The following is a 6,853-nucleotide window of genomic DNA, read 5'->3' on the forward strand; positions in this document are numbered from 1 at the left end:
AGCAGCTAAAATTTTAAGACAGCAGAAACAAATACAACTCTATATACAATGTTGCTGCATGTAGTAGTCTATGTGGATTCTCTCGATTTCTTTTCCGATCACCATGCATCATTGCATCATGTACCCAGATTATCTAGCGAGGCAAGTGCCAGACAGATAGCAAGGAATTTGCAAAGGAAGACTAGATGATAGCCCTTGAGAACCAAGCATTGTGATAAACTAAATAATTGGCTTTTGTTTAAACACATTAAATCCACAGCATAGATGCCAGCTTGCACAGCCTAATGATAGTGAAGACCAGCCACAGAAACACAAGGATATGGGTACTGTCCCCTAAATGCTAATGTTCTTAAAGGGGCAGAAAGGTGATGTCACAGAGTATCTTCAGCATTCCACACTGTGTCCCAGGGTCAGTGGCAAGAGCCTTGAGAAATTAGAAGGTATGAAAAAAGGAAAGTAGGGACATCCTGCCCAGCATGCCTGACCAGGTGTATGTCACTCAGTCCAGTGGCCACTAGATCACCACAGACTACTTCATGTTCAAAATTTCAGACAAGTGAATTTCTTAGTCAATGATAGATAGTCACGGCAAGCTAACACAATTGACGAATATGGATAAAAGAGAAAAGCACAATTTTAGGAGCACAGAGAGAAGCAAATGGTTGAGAGGATGGTCCAAGCCTTTTGGATAATGAACCTTGTTGGTTTGGTTACATGAAACTGGGTCATCTTTAGAGTTATGATGTTAGGCATAAAAAACTAGGGAGATAATAAAGTGCCAAATGAAGCAGCAAAGACTACGAGCACGATAGAAACAGAATTGCCTGTAAGGAGAGGCTGGAGTGGGAAGGGAGCCAGATTGATGGCATTCAGAGCCTGTGTGGATTTGGCTAGGAAAAAGCAGGAAGAGTGTATGGTGGAAAGAAAATTTCGCCCATAGTTACAAGCAACATCTACTGTCAAGAATCAAGACCAGTTAAGGAAAAACAGCATTTCACTTTCATATCTTTGATTTCTCTTTAGGCTCAGCCTCAGGAGCTCTTACCTAGACACGGCAATTTAAGTTACAGTCGGCAGTAAGGGATTCAGTCCAGAAGCTGGCAGCATGCCTTCTGTAATTCTTTCATGAGGATTTTCCACTTCTTCCTTTTGGCTCTAATCTTACTGCAACCAATACACATACATGGCTTCCCTTTTTACCCTTTCTCCTAGGGTTTCCTCCCCAGGTCAATTTAGAAGGACTAAAGATCACAAATCGACCAGGTTATTATTCATCTTCAACATCTGTATTCACCTATAAGACTAAGGGTCTACCCATCTTCTAGTCATGCACTTCCTCCTCACCCCCATTCCATTTTGTTCAACATTTCTTCCTCTGTTAAGGAGTCAATGAAAAGAATGGACTGCAGTTCACACCATACTGATATAGATGCTTCTTACCTTCTTAAAGCACCGCACAAGGGTTGTCTTTTTAGGGACATTTCATAGTTTGTGGAAAAATGAAGATGTCACTCCAACTTGTTTTGTGTACAACAGTGGTATATTAAAAGTCATATGTAAGATTTGTTTATATTCTTTTTTTTTCCCAACAGTGTCTCAGGCAGGCCAGATTTGCCTGGAACTCACTTATGTACCCTCAACTGGCCAGAAATCTTGATACTTGTGCCTCAGCCCAAGTGCTGTGAATACAGCTGTGTGCCACCATACAAACTTTGTGTTTTACCTGCCTTCCCTTTCTCCTTTTACCCTGATCACTTCTTCCTTTCCTCCATGGTAAGAGCTTAAAGAAAGCTAGGCAAACTAAAAATTAAGAATATACAATTAAACAATACCCTCCTCCTTTTCTTTTAAAAATGACTTTGAGAAAGATGACCCAGTAGATAAGAGCACAGCCTACTCTTCTGGAGGGCCAGAGTTTGGCTCACAGCACCCACGTGGCAGCTCATAACCACCTGTAACTTTAATCCTTGGGAATCAAGGGCTCTTTTCTGGCTTCTGTGGGCATATGGCAAGTGGTACAGAGACATGCATGCAACATTCACACATATAAATATAAATAAATCTTAAAAATCAAATACTGGGCCTGGGCTGGAAATTGCTTAGTGTTTAGAGAACTTGGCTATTCTTGTAGTAGACCCATGTTTGGGTCCCACCATCTCCTTGGACACTCACACAGCTGCTCACAAATGCAGGTAAATACCTCTCTAGAAAATTGGTTGACATCTTTTGGTTCTGTGGGTACCTACATGTAGCTGGTATACATACAATCACTCAGGCACATATACATAAAATAAAAAATATTTGTAATGTTTTGATGATATAATTTATACAATATTTACCAATTTTATGTGTTCAATTGGATAAATTTTGATAAATGTGTGGAGTAAAATAACTACTTAACAATTATAAAATAGCATATTTCCATATGTTGAAATGTCTTTCAGACTTATTGCAATACACACCTTTATTCTAATATCTCAGCTAGGGATTCTCTTGATAATTAAACACCATGACCAAAGAAACTTGGCTAGGAAACGATTTTATCTTACAATTTCACATTACAGTCCATCACTGAAAGAAGTCAGAAGTCTGGGAAGGTACTAAAATAGGGCAGGAACCTGGAGGCAAAAACTGATGCTGAGGCAATGGAGGAACAATGCTTTTGTTTTGTTCCTCAGCGCTTCTTAAATGCATTCTTATAGAACCAGGACCAGCCCAGGGCAGGGCACTGCCCACAGTGTGTTGGCCTTCCCCATCAATCAAGAAAAGAAAACACTGGATTGCCCACAGGCCAATCCATGGAGCACTTTCTCAAAGTTCCCTTTTCCCAAATGACTCCAACTTGTGCCAAGGTGTCTTGGAGCAGGAATCTGTAGACAGAACCTAAGCCAGAGAACATGGAGAAATGCTGCTTACTAGCTTGCATCCTGTGGTCTGCTTAGCTCTCTGTCTTGCACAACTCAGGATCCTTCTCAGGGGTGGTACCACCTACGATGAGCTGGGATTTCCAAATCCATAATCAGTTAAGAAAATGCCCTACAGATTTGTCCGCAGGCCAATCTCGTGTCAGCATTTATCAACTGGGATGTTTTCTTCCCAAATGATTCTAGCATGTGTCAAGGCATCCGAAATCTAGCCAGCATATCTAGCACAGCCTTAAATATGTAGAGGGATGCTAACGTCTAAAAAAAAATGTTCACAATATTCTCTATGTTCTTGCTCTTAATCCACAATAATTGAACCTTGCCCCACTGACATGCTGATGAATCACAAATCATAGAAGTTTGTCTATCAATTGCCCAATTATCAGAAGTTACTACCCAGAGTTGACATGACATTTTTGTAGATATTTAATCAAAGATGTGGTTGTCCCATGTTTCAACAGACAAGTGTTGTTGCTACTAAACGTCTCCTCATAGAACATTCTATGCCAAGATGGGGAGAAGGAGAGGGAGGGGATGGGGAGGGAGACAGAGATAGAAAGGGAAAGAAAGAGAGGAAGAGGAGAGAGGAAAGGAGAGGAACAAGACTGAGGGACTGAGGGAGAGAGGGAGGAAGAGAGAGAGAGAGAGAGAGAGAGAGAGAGAGAGAGAGAGAGAGAGAGAGAGAGAGAATGAGAGAATGAGAGAATGTGAGAATGTTCTGGTCTCTTTCTGGCTTGATTTTAACAACATTTTATGTTCCGGAGATAGCTGCCATTATTCTACTAACTGAAAGAAACAGGAAGAAAAAAAAAAGTGCTGAATGAGACTGCAGGGTCAGGTCCAGAGAACTGAAGGGTAGCATAAATATGCTGGATGAAGGAAAAGCATTGAGGCCCTGGCTCAGCATGTACCAAGCACATATTTTGATCCTACAACACTAAACTACAGTAATCTGTAGATCTTTTCTATAGCTCACCATGTGGTGTGGGAGAAAGTCTGGTGATCACATCAAAGTGTGACATGGGCCATGCAATGACAGCAGTATTTGGTGTGAGAGTATAAGACAGGAAGGAAAACGAAAATTTTATCCTGAGGCCAGGGAAGCTTCCTGGAGAATGTGAAATTTAAAACTACATGTGGAAAAATATCAAGGCATGGGCTAGAGAGATGGCTTGCTGGTAAGGAGCTTGCTATGCAAGTAACACCTGAGTTCTAGTCCACAGGAAAAACCAGAGAAAATGGTGCTTGTGCTTGTAAACTTCGCACTATGAGCAGGGAGAGAAGAGGTGACATGATTCAGGAAACCTGTGGGCCACAAAGGCTAGCTGAAATGGAGAACCCTAGGTTAGCTGAAATGAAATGCCCCAGGTTCCTGGACAGACCTTGTTCCAAGAGGAAGACACTTGGGGTGCTGGCTAGATTATTTGTGTTTGTTTGCTTGCTTGTTTGAAACAGTGTTTCCCTGTGTAGCCTTGGCTGTTTTTAGAACTAGCTCTTATACCAGGCTGGCTGGCCTTAAACTCACCAAGTGCTGGGGTTAAAAGCATGTGCCACCACCACCCTTTAGTTTTGTGTCAACTTGACATACAAACTACAGTTATCTGAAAGGAGGAAACTTCAGTTGAGAAAATGCCCCCATAAAATACAACTGTAAGGCATTTTTAAAAGTTAGTCTTCAATGAGCAAAGGCCCAGCCCATTGTGACCACCTTGGGCTGGTGGTCCCAAATTCTATAAGAAAAGAGGCTAAACAAGCATGAGGAGCAAGCCAGGAAGTGGCATGCAAACTCCTCTATGGCCTTGCATCAACTTTTGCCTCTAGGTTCCTGCCCTGTTTGGGTTCTTGTCCTGACTTCTTTCAATGATGAACAATGTTATGAAAATATAAGCTGAATAAACCCTTTATTTACAAGTTGCTTCTTGGTCATGGTGTTTTATCATAGCAATAGTAACTCTAACTAAGACAAATTGGTACCAGGAGTGGGTTATTCCTGCGCCAGCACTGACCATGTTATTTGGGGGAGGATAGTGGAAGAACTTTGGAAATTTGGGATAGGAAAGCCATTGGATTCAAAGAGCTACTTGAACTATGTTTTTAAACTCCTTTTCTGTGCCTTGGTCTTTTTTTTCTTCCTTGGGTCATAAATACCTTTCCTGGGGGCAGAGATACTCAAGTACCTCTTGCTGCCTCTCCCAGTTACCCCCAGCAATAAAATAGACAGTGCCCCAGTGAATAGCCTACCATGCATCTCAGGGGTTGCTCGTGTGTGTGTGTGTGTGTGTGTGTGTGTGTGTGTGTGTGTGTGTGTGTGCGCGCGCGCACGCTTGAAGTAGCCTGTAGACCTGAGCTCAGGCTTCATCTTCATGCTGGGGTGGGTATCACTCTATGACCTCACTTCCAGATCTGTTTTGAAAGTAAATGGCTTGACTGTGATGCTACACTGTATGGCATCATGCTGGTTCCTTAGGCTCTGCTGCTGTCAAGGCTTGAAGGACTTTTACTGGGTCACCTGGGCAGTTGATTTTCAGATGGCCTTAACTTTAAAGCTAGTTATTATTAGCAGGCAGGGAAAATAGTGCAATCTAAGTATAGGTAAATTCTAGAGGTGCCTGATCCATACACAACCTAAAGGTCCGGCTTCATAGAACTTATCAACAAGCAATGGATATCTACAACTTTGGATACTTGTAATTTTTACAGTGATTAATATTAAAATACACTTTAAACTGATGCTTTTAAACTGAGTGGCAAAATAGGTTGTCTATTATTGATTTTATGTAAATGTTTCAACAGTTAGGAGTTGTATTCTTTTTCATGTATTTGTTTTTGAGACCGAATCTCAGTCTTTAACCCAGGCTGGCCTAGAACTTTTATGTGGCTAGGGCTAGCCTCAAACTTGTAGCAGTCCTTCTGCCTCAGTTTCCTGAACGTTAGGTTTATAGGTGTGAGTTACTATGTCTGGCTCGTTACTATAACACAGTACATGCTTCTTTTAAAACTGAAGGGAAACTTCTGAATACTTAGCATTTACTAAAATTTAGAATTTGTTATCAATTAGTAGTATTGCAGATGGCAGTTATTTACTCTCCAATGCATCTGAAATATACCACATTTGGCAAACATTTATTACCTCACAATGATGTAATCTAGTCGTACTTTAAATCAAGCGGTCCTGGTCCCCCTATTCTCCCTCCTTAACCTCTGCACTGAGTGCAGGGCTAAAATCTCCATGAAAAGGAGAGAATACTTGAAGAGTTTTCCCCAGTAAAACTCAGGATCAGTTAGTTCAGCTTCAAAGCTTCATAGAGCATGGCAAGTTTTGACAAAGAATTATCTACACATGAACACATAACCATTTAAGACCAGTGGTTCTCAGCTTTCCTCATACTGCGTTCATCTAATACTGCTCTTCACGTGGTAACTCCAACCATCAAATTATTTTTGTTGCTACTTCATAACTGTAATTTTGCTGCTATTATAAATAGCAATGCAGATATCTATTTGTCCAGCCCCAAAGCGGTCTCAACCCACAGGATGAGAAATGCTGGATTAGACCACCCATCACCCATCACAAGGCCAGTGAGGGGAAGAACCATGTGACATTCCTCCTTCAGCACCAGCCCCTCTCAGCTTTGAAGCGGAAGGAAAAAGCGATTTAAAGTTTCAAGACCACAGTAAGTACTCTGGGCCATTGGGGAGGCACAAGTTGGTTCGTTTTAAAATGCCTTGTCGTTCTCTTTTGAATAATCAAAGTAATAGAAAGGCACTGTCACTGTGGCTCTATTTCAAACACAGGTAGTGGCACAAGAGGCAGGCTTGCCCCAAACAGCCACGAGGTCTTCGCCACCTCCTAGAACCCATCCCAGTAACAGCACCCAGGCCCCGCCCCCAATTATGGGACCGCCCCAGGGAGGGGCCTGTTTGGACAG

The 6,853-nt window shown here is 41.9% G+C and overlaps 1 long non-coding RNA gene across 1 annotated transcript in view; it reads left to right on the forward strand.

Moving 5' to 3' along the window:
* Window positions 1-6,849, forward strand: part of LOC143438568 (uncharacterized) — a 15,207-nt gene extending 8,358 nt beyond the window's left edge. The window contains exons 2-3 of the long non-coding RNA XR_013107316.1: window positions 6,458-6,598; window positions 6,720-6,849. This is a non-coding gene — a long non-coding RNA (uncharacterized LOC143438568). The remainder of the gene's footprint in view (window positions 1-6,457; window positions 6,599-6,719) is intronic.
* The last annotated feature ends 4 nt before the right edge of the window (window positions 6,850-6,853 follow it).

The sequence above is a fragment of the Arvicanthis niloticus genome, chromosome 25 (genome assembly GCF_011762505.2).
Source record: "Arvicanthis niloticus isolate mArvNil1 chromosome 25, mArvNil1.pat.X, whole genome shotgun sequence".
Classification (NCBI taxonomy): Eukaryota; Metazoa; Chordata; class Mammalia; order Rodentia; family Muridae; genus Arvicanthis; species Arvicanthis niloticus.